Here is a 17,869-nt window from a genome sequence, read left to right as displayed (position 1 = left end):
ACACACACAAACTAAGACTCCATCTCTCTCTCTCCTCTCTCTCTCTCTCACACACACACACCACACATTAAGACTCCATCTCACACACACATGCTCTAGGCGGAGCATTTGTTCCTACCACCCTTCATCCAACCTTACCCATATGATAAACAATCACCTTTATTTACTTGCATAACATGGACAGATTCCACTTTACTTTAGTAGTCAGCAAACTTATCATCTGTATACCCTTATAAAAAAACGAGTTGGTGATGATGGTGTGCCTTCCATCTTGTAATACAGACCGTATGATCTATATCGGACGGATAGGAAGCAAACTATGATAATTTTACAAAAGATACCCGCACCTCTCTCCACATAATTATCTCTCGCAACCTCATTGCTCAGCAATTAAAAAGGAATAAGTCTCTGGAACAATCTAGCATGCATGGTGGCTGCTACCGCCTGCCGGCGCCGTCCATCCCCATGCCTTCGCCCATTCCGACCACCTGTCACCACCACGCTCCACTCCTCCTCGCCTTATCTCTCATCTTTCATTTTTTCGATGACATTCTCGAGATACCAGTTTTCCGATAAAATTCTCGAGATATCATTAGTTTTTACACATGGGATTACTCCTGCATGGGTCAATCACAACAGGTGTTTTGTAAAAAAATGCATATTGATGTTCGGTGCAATGCACGAGAATCTTGCTTGTAATTATATAACGCAAATCACGAGCAGGAAGTGACATTTTTTTGACACAACCACGTTAACATGGCCACGTAAATCACGAGCAGGAAGGAGAAGGGAAGCGAGCTGTGGAGTAACATTTTTTTCCACAATTTCTTAGGAAACTGAGTGCAATAATTGAGTAGTTTTGCAAACTACCATTACTACTACACCTGAAACGGTTCAAAACCTATACTCCCTTGCCAGCACGCGCTTCCCACGTGAAATGGTTAGCGTCGCCTGGAGCGTCAGTGCCGCATTAATGTCTGGCCAGAGCGGAGGCGACCTCTCACTGGCGCCGGCTTTGAAGTGGCGCGACGACCGAGAGAGTGCTACTTCCTGGTGCACGCGACTGCTCCACGTCGAGACTGGCCATAGGCCCTGTTTGGATCCATGGGTTAGAGTTAGTTTGAGCTAGTTGGGGCTCAAATAGCCCTAAAGTATCCAAGCATGAGGGTTTAAATTGGAGCAAGTTGCACCGAACCCACCAAAAAAAACTATCCCACCCAAGAGGAGCTAACTGGAGATAGTTCTCATTGGGACCACTGGAAAATCACTTTTCTCTCTCCGTGAAGTGCATTTATGGTCAATCTAACCCTGTCACCCAAACACCTCTTTGGCTACAGTTAGTTCAGGGTTAGTCATGAGTTAGTCTAACCTCTAGCTAAGTTAGAGTATCAAACAGGAGCAGTATAGGACATGCAAGTTGCTCAAAGCATACAGGCAAATTCGTACGTGAAAGGGTTTTTTTCTTTTTGAAAACGGAACGTGAAAGGAATTTTTTTAGAATGCTCTTGGCATGTCGCTAACATGTGATAGTTAACCGACCTGAATAGACGACAGAAACGCCAGCCCGCCGCACTTTGATAGATACAAGGAGGGAGAAGCGATACATGCTGCTGGATTACTAGAGTTAGGTGTCGCACGGAAGCCAAGAAATATGGTGATAGCGTGGGTTAGCCATGTACTAGTATGATGTAACTACACTGGGCTGCCGTGTTTCGTACTCTTCCAGTCCACTGTGGAGATAATTGGTTAATTTTATATCGCTGAATAATATTAAATATTATGAGTGCAGACGCTCCACCACGAGGTTCCTTGCTCCTTCTCAGTCGTCCGGAATCTATGTTCTTCCACTCTATTTTTTTACATGAGCTTTGTTCATCCTTTTGCCAACTCGCGAGACATCTAGCATCAAGGCACACGTGTTATGCAATAATCGTTCCATCTATATGGAGAACACGTGGCACTGGAACTACGAGACGGACATGTACCCATGAGTGGACGTACGAACCTGAGTAATGTAACACAGTAAGTGGAGTAGAAAGGGACAAATGGTATGAACATGCATGGCATACAGGGTGTGTTTGGTTGCGTTCTTGTCTCAGCATAGTTGTTCCCTCTTCATGCATGCTCAACTCAACACCCCTCTTCATGCATGCTCTCTTCATGCATGCTTCTAGTGTATTTGTGCTAAACTAGTATGGACTCATGCACCCTCCATACACTCTACCAAACACCCAAAAGTAGGTCGAGAAGGGAACTCTTGGGCGGCATCTGTCTCTTACTACGTACTACCACTAAATGTTGTACGTGCAATGCACGGTGATGTTATGGAGTACGTGTCTAAGTACTGTACTACTACTATATTAGTTGGAGGCAGATATTAACTTTTATATTTGTTTAGGTGTATGCCCCGAGACCTTCCAACTAGACATGTCTTTCTCTCCAGGTCGCACTTTGTATCGTTCATACAGCTAAGTACTACTACGTATGGTCTCCGACCCAGAAGTGGGAGAAGTGGAGACGCTCTACCACGCTGTTTTTTTACGCTGGGCTCTACCACGATGTTCATGTCCCACTCCTTTCGCTGACGTGTGGGATATCCAGCACGTGCCGTGTTTGGCACCCTTCGTCGTAAGAGTTGAAACGCTAGCATTCATCAGAAATAAAAAAAATTATAAATCGGCAGTGATACAATTTTTTTTGCGAACCGATCAGCAGTGATACTACCATGCGGTTTCCTTGCTCCTCAATATCGAAAAGAATACTTCTGTTCGCCAACATGTGGGACGTCGACCATCCTGGTCCACTTGCCATGCACGCAGAACTCCAAGGGAGAGTCACCCAGGTCGTCGTGCCGCAGTAACAATGACTAATGAGCCGTCAAATCACAGGCCCACTTCCCACTTTGAAGTTGCTCGGACGAAGGAACCATTATGACTTCGTTTAATTCCGCTTCTTGAAGAAAACTACTGTACCAGCAGTACTGCTAGCTACAGTATTTACTACAACAGAGGCCTCCTTTCGTTCATATGATAGGAATATGAAAATCATAGGAAGTGAGATGACATGCATCTCAATTCCTATAGAGAAAGAGATGCCATTTGATGCATAGGATAGGAATTTTTCCACTTAGTCTAGGCTAATGTACTGGTAATTTGCTCTAAAAACTACAGTAGTAACTAGTAGTACTGGTACATGCTCGTACTCAGACACAGACACACACACTAACTAGTACTCCTAGTACTACTACTTCTCACATGCTGGCCAGACGCCGTCGTTCTCCTTCCCGGCTTTGTCGGCGACACCCCACCGTGCTTGGATCTCCGCCGACCTTTCCGCAGCAGCGCGTGCGTCCTTTTCTTTCTTGCGGCGGCGGGCCTCTCTTTTCTTGAGTGCTTTCTTACTTTTCCGCTCCCTCTGTGCGGCTTTGGCCGCCTCTTGCTCTACTGCCCATTCGGCCTTGGCATCTTCAAATTCCTCCCACATAGTTGTGAGGTCACGAGCGGCGATGAACTCGGCACGGCGGGATTCCATCGCTTCCCTACCATTTTGTGTGCGTTCATGGGCAGCGAGGAACTCGGCGCGGCGGGATGCCATCGCTGCCTTACCGGTTAGTGTGCGGCGCAGTGGCATGAACGACGCTTGGTGAGAGCTCTGGGGTGGAGTGGCCGGACAACCGTATAGTGCATTGGTTTGTCAAGAGCTCAAGGACAGAAGACGGAGAAAATTAGGATTCCCCTTCAATCCTGGTCATTTATTACCGAGTAAAATGCATTGGCGGTCATCGAACTTGTCTTGATAGCTCAGTTTGATCATTGTATACGAGATATGGTGATTATACGGTCGATGGCTCAGCGTATAGCTCCGTATTTGTATGGTTGACCAGTCAAATAGTCTGCATGCGCCTGAAACGGTCACCGTCTCTCCAGAATGTCAATGCCGCATTCACTGGAGTTAACTACAGGTGCAATTGGTGTGTCACTGATATGCGGGCCAGACGCTCGTTGGGCCCACATGTCAGTCACCCAAACACATCTGCAGTTAAGTCACTGAAGCAGCGTCCGCATTCACGCCCGACGAACCTACTCCGGTGCTAGTTGTCCATCCGTCTGCCGCGGCTCATTGCCATTCGCCCGCTATATTAACTTGAGCCCCAGCTCCCAGCCATAGCCAAAGACCCACACTTATTCTCCTCCGGTCCCTTCCTTCTGTCGGCACCACTTCAACCATGGCCTCGTGGCGCTACGAAGCTCTCTTGGATGCACTATCGCAGGAGCAGACGAGGGACATCGGCGGCTCCACTCCGGGCGCGCTCCAAAGCTCTCTTCGACGTACTGTCGCAGGAGCAAACGAAGGAGATCGCCGACACCCGCTGGGCCGCCCTCCGCCGCCACGACCACAAAGCCGGCGCGCGTGCGCGGGCGCAACCGGCAGCGAGGAAGAGTAGTACACGGTAGGTCGCCGCCGCTCTGGTCCCGGGAAGGCCACCGCTACTCCACTCAGTCAACGCCAAGCTTGGTGGGGTAAACATCAGCGGCCAATTAGCCGCTTGACGGTGACGTGGAGGCGGAAATCTTCATAACCTTGTGCTCCGGCCGGAGGAGGAGGTTATCGAGGCGGATGAGGAGGAGGCAAAGGCAATGGCCGGCTTTCTCGGGTTCATGGCCGGACTTGGTGGTCGGGCGCCGACAATCGTTTAGATTAGGTTTACAGTAGGTTTAGTACGGTTTGTGCGAAATATGTAATGAATTTCGTCCAGTTTGTAGAAAAAGTTTTCAAAATGTAATGAATTTCATCCGGTTAATTTGAAATTTGCTTTGTTTGCACGAATTTCGTTCGGTTAGTTCATATAGTTGTCGAAAGGTATGCGGGCAGCATCAGATGGCATCCATCAGTGTCCTCGGACTGATGCCGGTGTAAATTTGTTGGCCAGCGCTGGAGATGCCCTAACTATCATGCTATAATCGCTAACAATCCTCCATTATTTGGTAGGGAACAGTTATTCCTCGATCAAAATCAGATCCGCGGTGTTTCGCACTCCTCCCGTGTACGAGTGTAAAATCTTGCTTACATAAAAATGGAGCAAGTGGACGACACTTTAGCACATCATATCACTCGAACTAGCCCGCCTAACGAGCGGGAAAGCACCGCCCTCATCATTTTGTTCTGGATTTCTATCGATCGATCGCGCGAAAATGTTACGCTTCGCAAGTTCTAAAGGAAAAGGCGGCACACTTACGACTCGTATGCGTCGCAACCCCGATAGTCCGGCTCGCACGCCGCTCACCAAAGGGGACACGCGTTGTCTTACAATTTCACTAAAATGTGGGACCGTAATTGAATAAACCGTCGATATCCGAAATCTAATCGCTCGGCGGGCGTTGGCTGAGAAGAGAGAAACGGGGGAGGGAGAAGAGATCGCCCGCCCGCCGCGCACGGACTCCAAGAAATATATGGTGATAATGTGAGGTGGGCCATGCTAGAGCCCGGACCGCTTCCGGAGCACGCTCTCACCGCCCTGGCCCCTCAAGATGCCAGCTGCCCGCTGCATGCATAGCAAGTAGTCCCCACTTATGTGGAGGAGAGAGAGGCATTGACAAAGTCAAGGAGTAACAGTGGAGACAATAGCTTTCATCAAAAATAAACAATGAATACTCGTTGATCGTCCTCTATATCAGAGAATACTTTCATTCGCCGACATGTGGGACATCGACCATCCTGGTCCACCTTCCATGCACAAAATTATCCTGGTCTACCCCGGGCGTATCGCAAGCCCAACCTTTCCCACGGTAAGTTGTTCGGACGAAGGAACCATCATGACTTCGTTGAATTCCGCTTCTTCAAGAAAACTTACTGTACTCGCAATACTGCTACCACACGCGAAGACTGGACGACACTGTACCACGTCATATCACTGAAACCCACTAGGCCAAACTAGCCCACCTAGGTCATCTATTTTGGAACGGAGGGAGTACGTCTCTACACTGCTATGATTTTGTGTTGCACGTTCTCTGTACTTTCGCTACGATTTTCCTACCCTATGAACCAAATGAGGCCTGAATGTATGTCGACTATTGTCTGATTGATCGCTAAGCCTACAATTTTAGGAGCTAGGGCTATTGGTCGATTGACGAGGGATAAGTATAAGCATACCACGAGCTCATCAACCCCAACGTTTCTCTTCGGTGAGTGTTTTGCATGTACTATAGCTCGCACAGTAGCTAGCCTACTAACACCAAGAATTATCAAACAAGCCCTGCTGATATGATAAACAGTTCAAACTTACATCTAAGCATGTCATATATTACATCAAAAGCTGGTGAGGATACATCTGTTTCCATAACTCGGAGAGGGTTCGCATGATTCATCGCATGATTTACTATCAAACAAAAGTAGCAAGATCCGCCCACACAAGACAGTGCACTAGTCCTAAGATGGTTTGATCACACGCATTGTTCTGGTAATTAAACACAGGGCAATGCAAACTACACTGAAGGATTAGCGCGGCCAACTATTTCTTGTCGTCGATCTCTCGGGCAATGACCACAGCACGGACAACGGCATGGGAATCGATTTCTGGGGCGATGTCCACAGGACTGACCGCGACATCGGAATCGATCTCTGGGGCGATGTCCATAGGATGGACAGCGGTATCGGGATCGATCTCTAGGGCGATGCCAACAGGACGTGCCACAACATCGGAATCATCAAGGACAACCGCCGGCACCTGCACAACACTAACATATTAGCAAGCACATTGCAAATAATCAAAAAGCAAGAGCATTGCAAATAATCAAAAACCACAACTATGGTAATAAGCCATTATTTTTTACCTTGTGCAGCTCACCGGGGGATCTCATCCCTCTGGGGGCCATCTCCTCGTCCTCGATGGGGGCCATCACCTTGCCAGGGGAATACTGCTTCTCAACGGCGACTATCTCCTCAAACTCAGTCTTGAGCCTCACATAGGTGGCAATCAGAGCTCCTGGGGTAGGCACGGTGGGGCCCTTGCTATTCTTCCAACTTTCTTTGAGGAGTTCGTCCGCCAACGTCCTCAACTCTTTGGCCAGTGCTTGTTTGTTGGAGTTCTTCGCCTCCATGGGTTGGCCTGCCAACATGGTCAACTCGTTGGTCGGTGCTCGCTTCCTGGAGATCGCTGTCTCCAGTGGGTTGTCCGCTGGCAACTCTTTGCCTAGTGCTCCAGGATCCATCAATGAACTGACAAACAAAAAACAATCGAAAGGAAACCACAATTGCAATGAAAACGGGAAAAGAATAGGATGTGAGAATCGGTCAGTGCTTCGCAAAAAGAAGATTATTGGAATTAAAATATAGCAGCATAACAGATTCGCCCACCTTTCCTTCGTCGGTAGAGAAGAAAAATGGCAGAAGTGAGTAGCCTGGAGTGAGGTTTTCTTCAAGAAAGGGAAGAAAGGGCTTGAACGAGCGTTCCAATGAAATGATGGTTGCTTCGTCCAGTCCAACTTGGAGGCCACCTTACCACTGCTGGTAAATGTATGGATTTTGTGATATGATGGGTCATGACGGCCACACCGGGGTGACAGGTGAGTCTCGACTGTAGCACCTCGCTGCGATTTGGTGGATGGCACGCGGGCCCGGATGCTTTGAAATGGCATTAACTTGATTTTAGTCTCTTTATTATTTGGATCCAAGCATGGATGAGGCTAACAAGTTTTAGTCCCACTACTTTTAGTCATGAGACTAAAACGTATCAAAGCACTCTCTCAATATTGTGCATCGCGACCAAGGCGGAGAGGAAAACGAGAGAACTACGTAATTAATGCATGAGTTTAATTAGGGTAGTTTTGTAAAGTACTAGATACATTCCTCCAATCGTAAAATCCCTTGGTTCATGAGATTTGAGATTTTAGCCCTATAAACGGTAGGGGAGGGGGTACTGCACACGGTGTAGTCTAGTCACTCGTTTTTTTTGAACCGAAGTCTAGTCACTTGTTGAAATCTCTAGAAAGGAAAATACTCCTTTCCGGTTTACAGGTCTATACTACTCCCTCCGTCTGGGTGTGTAAGTCATCTTACGAAAACCAAATAGTCCCAAAACACTTAGGCGCGGTGCATTAACTTCTACCTTGTTTCTTGTTTCTTGACATACGTATCAACCAATAAGAGATGAGAGGTGTGCATGCTTTTAATGACTTGCAATGGCTAGTTCATTGCATGGAATGCTATTAATTAGCAAATAAACATTGGTGACCCTAGGAGGAAACGGTGCTAAGCGCATGGACCTATGCAGAATGAGTATCAACCAATGGATAATGCAGTTTAATTGTTAAACAATAGCAATTTTGTCTCATGCAAGAGCCTGGCTAGTACTCCAAGGAACCAAACCACGCGAGCGTTCGCAACTGCCACGTTCGGTTTTCACTTGGCTCTTCGCCTCTTTGAGAGGACGAACAATGATGTTACTCCTACTTCTATAGTATCGAATCCACTGCTGCATGTCCGTCCACCTCGTGCGGGAGGGATAGCGTGTAGCGAAAGCTTCTACTTACTGCTCCTGCCTTTGCGTCCATGACAGGTGGGCCCAACAGGTGGTTGGCCCACCTGTCATGCAGCCAAAGGCAGGTGTAGTTAAGGCACCGGAGCTCAGTCCACGAGGGAGAGGGCGTCATAGTAATCAAATTTCTTGGGCTTGTACGAGTTGACGCGACACATCAAAGCACTGCATTCGATAAAACTCTTTTTACACATTTCAAATGGGCTACTTCGTATGTAGGAGTAGACATATTCTGCTTCGTATGTACTCCCTCCGTTCCAAAATATAAGTCTTTTTAGAGATTTCACTATGAAATGGAGTACATACGAAACAAAATGAGTGATTCTACACTCTAAAATGTGTCTATATACATCCGTATGTAGTTTGTAGTGGAATCCCTAAAAAGACATACATTTAGGAACGGAGGGAGTAGTCACTTGTTGCAATCTCTGAAAAGACTTATATTTGGAAACGGAGGGATTACAATGCATGCATGCATGCCGTGACTTTCCTTTTGATACTTGCATGTGTTATTTGATTCACCTTGCCAAATTTTGACTATAAATTTAACTAACCAAATTTTCATGCATGTCACAAAAAATCACGGGGCTGTTTGGATTGTGACTATGTTTGTCTTATGTTGCCACATTATTTTTCCCACACTTGCCACACTTGCCTAACGTGAGTTGCTCAAATTATTAGACACACTTTGGCTTGCCTAAGGGAATCTTGCCACAATTTTTGTGTCTATGACATGTGGGGTTCACTGCTAATAAAAAAATTCGTGTCTTAGGTGTGGCTAATAAAAAAGACTTATATTTAGGAATGGAGGGAGTAGAAAATATAAATAATAATGCATGTTGGGGAAACCCACGTTTCCGCTAATTTTAGCCGTGGGCTTTTTCAAAATTTTTACGAGGGGGTGGTTGTTCATTTAATGGAGGGACTTGTATTACTACCAGACTTGAACGATACAAAGTGCGACCTGGCACACCGTAACACTACTTGGAACAAGCGGGTAGCTATCTCAAAAAACAATCAACAACTAAAAAAACTGCGACTTGGCATGTAATATAGTACACAATTTTAAACGATTGTTTTGATGGAGCGCAAAAGGATAACTACCCCACTACTTATATATAGGCCGGAGCCTCTGCACTTGCTTGCTAGGGCTGCTCTATTCACACACTCTCATCCTCTCCAGATCTAAACAAGATAGGGATAGTAATCCTGTCTTTCCCCCTTCAAAAAACACTGGCTTTCTATCCTCACCGCTGGTTACAAATCCGGACATATCCCCCTCTGCCGGTGAAGGAGAGGAGGGGCAGCGTTTAGGCCGTCGTCGATAGCGAGGGAGGAGACCCATTGCCGGCCGCACCGTTATCTCTAGCCGAGCGCCGACGCGGGAGGTCCTCCGATCCCTTCGTCGTTGCCTGTGGGCGGATCCGGCCTCCCGCCGCCCACCTATCCACATCCCGACGACCTTCAAGTATATCTTCGTTCGAAACCGCCTTAGCTCTACTTCCCCAGCTCGCTACATTGCTGCATGTGCATCATTTTCTACCTCTCAGCCCCTCTCGATCGGATGGTCCAACGTCACCTTTTTTTTCTTCTATTGTTAGAGGTAAAGCTACTTCATGGAGTCGAATCTTGTACTCCCTTCGTTCGAAAATACTTGTCATTGAAATAAAGTGGGGGTGGGGGAATTTAGTATGTACATCGGACTTGGTACGAACAGGAAGGAAAGGGGATGAAAGTAGTATAGACTGGTCATCCAACCGGTCTCTTGGTCGAAAAGGGAAATATAGGGGTAATGCTGTACACAGTGGTATGACCAGGACTAGATTTGCTATCCACACATAGGAGTAGGTGGCTAGAGTGAACAAAAATGGGACCAACCTAGATATGTTTCTTGGATGTTTGTTTCTCGGGGCAACAAACTATGAATCACCACTTTATGCCCCTGTTTACGTACATGGTGTTGTACTGCTGGTGCACCCACTGTCCCATGCCCTTATACCAAATATTTAGGCTCCGGTCGGAATAAAGGGGCAGAAAACATAGGTCTTGATGAAAATAGAGGAATAGGAAAGGAATGTAGGTATAAAACTATGGAACAGCGAACCGGAGGAAACTCTCAAGAGAATGTGTTCAGATGGACTACGAAATGTATATATTTGTTTTTTTAGAGTAGCATGCTTGGCATTATGAGATGCTATTTGTTTATTCAACTGCACAGTGACTACTCTTGTCCTCACCTCACGTACCACACATACGTTGATTTTTTTATTCCGGCAAACACAGCACAACAACCTGTCTAACGCATGGCAGCGAGCGCCTGCCTCGGGCTTCCGCCCAAACAATGAGCAGCGCGTGGATGTTTCTAATCCGATGGAATCAGTACTACCAGACCAGCTTTCCTATGAAACACTGTTCACCTATCCCGTGTTCCGAACGGTTGGAAGGGAAAGAATACGGTAGGAATTGTGTTCCTACGAAAATCCTACACCAAACCTGTGAACCGAACGCAGCCTTAACTGTTCTTAATATAATGTCCGTGGTAAAAATGAAGCCATGCCACTGTTTTTGCCTGTAATTGTTTGAGACTCTTACAAGTTTAGCCAAATGTTTTTGCCTGTAATTGTTTGAGACTCTGACTATTTCCTCTATGCCTTTTTGTGCAAACAGGGATATCCAATTCACCTAGTTGCTGTTGTGACCTTTTGGTGCACTGCACAAAACTCTTGTTAAAAGAAGTGACTTTTGTGTTGTTTAACTGGAATGTCAGATGGAACAGTTGGTTCATTTTGGTGGAAGTGCACAAAGGGAGATCTGTGTTCCAATCCTCATCATCCATATTGGCGTCATAACCTTCCTTTAGGTAAGAATGATATTTAATGCATGTGTTCATCTCTATTTTCCGACTGCCATGAGAAAATAATGTTGTTTTTTACTAGTACACTTGTACTCCCTCACTGACAAAACCAATTCTGAATTAGAAGGCCAATCATGTACTTGGTTTCACCAACTGGTGAGGAGAAAGAGGAACATAGCATGAAGAGGAAGAAGAAGAAGAATAAACAATGCCAAGGCGATCTTGCTGAAGCCAGAGGCCTCAGTCGAGGCTATTCAAGGGCTCCGGCAACGACTACCTTACATGTGAGACGATCCTCCAGGGAGCCCTTCCACTTCTGTTGTCTCACTTAATTAATTAGGAGCACTTAAGTACCACTCATTTATTACTGCCTAATTTTCCTGTTGGAGTTAAACAAATCTTTAGTAGGACCCTATGCTGAATCATGTACGTGTGAATGTTTGTCTATGGAGGTGAATCATGTGGTGGAGCAGGGAGGGAATATTATTAGTGTCATGACATAATAACGCTATTGTTTTGCATGTCAATTTATTGCCATTGGTTCAATGAGGCAATATTTTGCGTATTGTCCATCATGAATTTGATGCTACTGTTTGAGTAATATGCTAATGTCTTCCTATCCTTTCTCACTAAGCTAATGAAGGTTTCACCTTGTTCCTACTTGTGCAAACAGGGATCATGTTGTGCCAATCATACATTTTAGTGGAACTACACAAGAAAATACAATGAACTGTATCCCACCCAGTGCTTTAACTCTGTTGGAAGTTCTTGATAATCTTTCGATATAATCTCAGCACTGGTAAACAAGAGTGATTTCAACCATACATTTGAAGTGCACAAAAATATATACTATTGTGTGATTCCAGTGAGTGCTTTATCATCTCTTATGGGACTACATGAATAAGTTTTTTTCTCAGGTTGGTACGGGCCTAAGGCCTTCATCCATATTAGTTTGTTGTCATCTCTATTTGTATCGTGCTACTGTCATGAGAAACTCCTTTATCTTTGCACTTTTAAGTTTTGCAACCTATGATAAATGGCAATGCTTTGAGTGTTGAGTTGAGCTAATTGGCACTGATTAAATAAACTAATACCTCTCTTTAAGCAAGACTACTATGTTGCTAACGTTACCCATTAAGATAATGAGGGTGCTTCTATTTGTTAGTGTATGTTTCATCAACTAGTCCCACTATTACAGTAATCTCACTCTCTCAATATATGTGCCAATAGGGATGCTCGATTTTGGTGGAACTGCACAAAAACTTTGGGTGCTTCATTGCCTCGATAGCTTCCGTCCTTTCCTGTCAGTCGCTAATCTCCGCTTGCTTTCTTCCTTTGCTGTTAGTCGCTTGGCTTATCTCGGCTTCCAGTCAAAGGAAATAGTAATTGATATGCTACCTCATACAGGTTGGTACTGGTCTTTATCCTGATTATTGTGCCTGTCATATGTTTTGGTAATTTGGTATTGTGCTACTGTTTGCCGATTTCATAAAGGAGTAATTTGGAGCCTGAACTCGCAGGCAAATCATTACATCGGGTGATTTCAGTAGAACTGCACAAAATGATCAGATGGACAGGTACTTATGCTGCTGCTATGTACTCCAAAGTTCACTCAGACAAGCATCAATGTTGACAAGAAGTGCCTATATTCATTCGAGTATCAACCGGCGTCAACCAATTGTCAAACTCCAAGTATTAGGAGAGTGAACGCCAAAAATATTGCTTGGTGCATAGCCCAGAAAAACGCAGTCCAGTCTTTGGTCCCAACTTGTGCCTTTTGGTTATCGGCACATATGGTAGCAAACTATATGGCATGGAGTCTAAAGATTCCAGACAAGTTGGTTGACGCGTATATTCATCTGGGACTTAATCAGTCTGCATGCCAAGGATGCTCCATTTCAGTTGAACTGCACAAAAAAATTTGGGTGGTTCATTTTCTTAGCCGCCTCCTTTCTCGTCTGCAATGTAGAATTTTGGCGAGATACAGGACCAAGATGAGACAGTAAACTAGTTGGATGAAAGTAGTGGCCAAGTTTCGCAAACCTCCGTCGGCACGAGGCCACTATTTGAGGATAAACCTACAAGCAAAGTTCATATTGTCTGTGCTGCCTCTTATCTACTCAAAAGTTTACTCGTACAAGAACTAATTTTAGCAAGAAGTACCTCTGATTGAACATCATTTACCAGTCTGTACTCTAGGTAATTAAAGTTCATATGGATCATATTGGCTGTGATCTCAATCATTTGGATGCATAAACATACTGAACATGTGTATATCTGAATCTTTTTGTGAATTATGTATGAATATTGTCGTGTGATCTATCAATCATTTGGATGCATAGATATGCTGAGCTTGTGTATATATGAATCTTTTGAGTTGTTGATAGTGAATGTTGGCTATGAATATGAACATGTCCTGTGAACCTGAGTTTGATATGAATTGCAACAGAACCAGTTATAACCCTTCTCCTCCTCTCAATCTGCGACTCCACTGCCACGTTTTCCCATCTCCGAGTCGTTCCCGTCCGGGGCCTCACCGTCGTCCACCGCCTCGCTGTGTTCGATGCGGCGTGGTCAACAAACGAGAGTCATCAGAAGAGGACTGTACGTGGAGAGCCTGACGGCTGGGACCCACGAGGTCCATGGTCGCACGCAAGGATAGTTCCTCCTTATTAAGCTGAAAAAATTGTTTCCTCCACCTGACAGCTAGGACCCACTGGCTGTATCTTCGCACGTAAGGAAGTGCCTCCTTGTTTTGCAAAAAAAATTATTTATCCCGTTGACAGCTGGAACCCGTCAGACTTGGTGACTGACTTGTGGGCTTGCTAACCGGACGTGTACGCACGGCTTTGTCAACTTAATCAACAAATGATTCTAGCAGCTGGACCGTTGGATGTTAATCCAACAGCCGTGCTCCTTCTTCAACCTCTGTTCTTGCTCCTGTCTCCCGTGGGCGGCACCGCGGCTGTGCTGCCACGCACCCGAACCAGTGAAGTTTCCCACTCCTCTCCATCTGTGACTCCACTACCCCGTCTTCCCCATCTCCGGGTCATTCTAGTCTGGGTGCGCTCGGCACAGTGTGGTCAACGTGGTCAACAACCGAGAGTCATCGAAAGATGACTGTACGTGAGGCTGGCAGTGGGGACGCAACACGCCCATGGACGCATGCATGCAACGGAACGCGGCGAGGTCAACATGGTCAAGGAACGACGTCCATCTGAAGTATACTATACGTGGAGAGTCTCAGCTGGGTCCACGGCCGCAGCAAGTAAGTGCCTCCTTATTATGCGGAAAATAATGATTCCTCCAACTGACAGCAGGGTCCCACTGGACGGGCCACCGTATTTTGTGAAAAAAAATGTTTGCCCCTGATTGCTGGGACCCACCTGACGGGCCACCGTATTTCGCGAAAAAAACGTCCCCCCGCTTTCAGCTCAGACCCAACGGAAGTGCCTCCTTATTACGCACAAAAAGAATGAATACTCCCCCTGCTAGCTGGGACCCACCTTGGTGGGAGGCTGACTTGTGGGCCTACTAAGTTGACAGGGACAAAGGGCTTTGTCAACTTAGTCAATATGAATGATTCTAGCTCCAGTGACCGTACGATGTCCATCCAACGGCCCTAGTGCTTCTTCAACCTCTGGTCTTCTTGCTCCAGCCGCCCAAACCAGCGCCGGTTGTGCCTCATGCTCCTGCCTCCCGTGGTCGGCTGTGCTACCGCGGAGGACTCACTGCCCCCTACTATTCCCACCGCTGGCCAGGCCCTGCGGCGACAGCAGCCTCACACCGCAGCTGAACCAGTGAACCCTCGTACTCCTCTCCGCGTGGGCTTCCATTGCTGCGTCTTCCCTGGCTCCGCATTGTCCCCTTTCTAGGGCTCGCTGCCGTCCACCGCTGTGGTGCTCTCCGAGCGGCGTGGTCAACATGGTCATGGAACGACTTCCATCGGAAGAGTACTGTACGTGGAGAGGCTGATAGCTGGGTCCACGGCCACAACCCAGTTTTTGTGTGATTTGCCAAGTAAGTCGCTTTGTCAGGCCTGTTGGGCTGCAAATCTTTCAAGACGAGGAGAGCTTTCATTCGGCTGGCCGAGAAAATGGCCCATCAGTAATGAGAAATGGGTTGTACATTTTTAAAACACATCAAAGCGGCAATTAGTTTCAAATATCTTTTTTTTTCATTTCGAGATTTGAAATTACATTAATTTTTGTGCGTGGAGAATTTGTTGGATTTTATATTGATATACATTTAGTTTTAAATTCAGTTTGAATGTGAGTCGAAATTTCAGGATTAAAAACAGTTCGGACTGCACCGAAATATGCAAAATTTCGTATAATTTTTTAACCGTGGCCACAATATGGGCAGTAATGCTAACAAAAAGAATATGGGGTCCAAACAAAACCTTAAGAATTAGAAAATGGGTTGTTAATTATTAGAAATAATGGCAGATGGGCTGTATGCTATTTTCCACAGATTTTAGGCTTTCCTAAAAAAGGTTGACGCACAAGCAGTGACTGTTGGATGGCCATCCAACAGCCGTCGTGCTTCTTCAATCCCTACTCTTCCTGCTCCAGCCGCTCAAACAAGCGTCGGTGGGACTGCCTGCTCCCTCCTCCCCGCGGCCGGCTGTGCTGCCGCGCAGGCCTCACCGCCCCACCGTACTCCCATCGCTGGCCTAGCCATCCCTCTACTCACCCACACCTGCTGTTATTCTCCGGCGACGACAGATGAACTAGTAAACCCTCGTTCAGTCGTACTCCCCTCCGCGTGGGAAACAACTGCTGAGTCTTCCCTTCCTCCGTGTCGTTCCCTTCCTAGGCCTCGCCGTCGTCCACCGCCCTGGTGCTCTCGGCGCGGCCTGGTCAACATGGTTAACGACCGACATGCATCTGAAGTGGATTGTACGTGGAGAGGCCGACCGCTGGGTCCACGGCCGCACGCAAGGAAATGCCTCCTTATTACGTGCAAAATAATGATTCCTCCACCTGACATCGGGGACCCACCGAAAGGGCCTTAGTATTTCGTGAAAAAACGTTACCGCCGCTGACAGCTCAGACCCACCAGCTATATCTTCGCACACAAGGAAGTGCCTCCTTATTACGCACAAAAAGAATGAATACTCCCCCTATTAGCTGGGACCCAGTATAGTAGCAGGCTGACTTGTGGGCCTACTAAGTTGACGGGGACGGAGGACTTTGTCAACTTAGTTAATATGCACGATTCTAGCTCCAGTGACCGTACGATGTCCATCCAACGGCCGTAGTGCTTCTTCAACCTCTGGTTTTCTTGCTCCAGCCGCCCAAACCAGCGTCGGTCGTGCCTCGTGCTCCTGCCTCCCGTGGTCGGCTGCGATGCGGCGGAGGCCTCACCGCCCCCTACTACTCCCACCGTTGGCCAGGCCATCCCTCTACTCACCCACACCCTCTGTTATTCTGTGGTAACGGCAGCCTCACACCGCAGTGAACCAGTGAACCCTCGTACTCCTCTATGCGTGGGCATCCACTACCGCGTCTTCCCCGTCTCCGCGTCGTCCCCTTCCTAGGCCCCGCCGTCGTCCACCGCCCTAGTGCTCTCGGCGCGGCGTGGTCAACATGGTCAAGGAACGGCTTCCATCGGACGTGGACTGTACGTGGAGAGGCTGGCAGCTGGGTCCACGGCCGCAGCAAGGAAGTGCCTCCTTATTACGCGCAAAATAATTATTCCTCCACCTGACAGCGGGGACCCACCGGACGGGCCACCATATTTCGCGAAAAAACGTTTCCCCCCTGACTGCTGGGACCCACCAGCTACAGCTTCACACGCAAGGAAGTGCGTCTGAAAAAAAAATGATTCGCCCCCCTGACTGCTGGGACCCACCAGCTACATCTTCACACGCAAGGAAGTGCCTGACAGTCGGGACCCACCTGGTCGAAGCGTACGTAACATTGTCATTCTGGTCGCAAACGTGTATGTACATACTGGTCGATGTAGAGGCGCGCATGTGTCGTAGATGTAAAGGCGCGCACGTGTCGTAGTAGAGGTGCACACGTAGAATGTATACGTACATAGAGCAGCGAGGGTGCAAGAAAGAAAATACGGCCACATACATACATACGGGCAGGGTCTCTAACGCCTACTCGCGCATGTGTACATGGCTGGGTCGGAACGGAGAAACAGCGTCATTGTCGTGTTCATGGGGAGCCAACCGGCTGGGTCGGAACGGAATGTGTGGTTGTGTTCATCGGGAGGGCTTGGACGGAACAGGCGATGGAAACGAGGCCTGGCGTACCGCACAACAGAGGAAACGGCCTTGTGTCCGACCGGCCACATTCGAAACGGGGTCATGTTGATCGGGAGGGGCCTGGCGTACCGCAAAACGGAGGAAACGGACCTCCTACGGTCGAAACGGGGGTCCTGTTGATCGGGAGGGGTGTGGCGTACCGCAAAACGGACGAAACGGACCTCCTACGGTCGAAACGGGGGTCCTGTTCATCGGGAAGGGT

Source organism: Triticum dicoccoides, chromosome 3B (genome assembly GCF_002162155.2).
Source record: "Triticum dicoccoides isolate Atlit2015 ecotype Zavitan chromosome 3B, WEW_v2.0, whole genome shotgun sequence".
Classification (NCBI taxonomy): domain Eukaryota; kingdom Viridiplantae; phylum Streptophyta; class Magnoliopsida; order Poales; family Poaceae; genus Triticum; species Triticum dicoccoides.
This window is presented reverse-complemented; position numbering follows the sequence as displayed.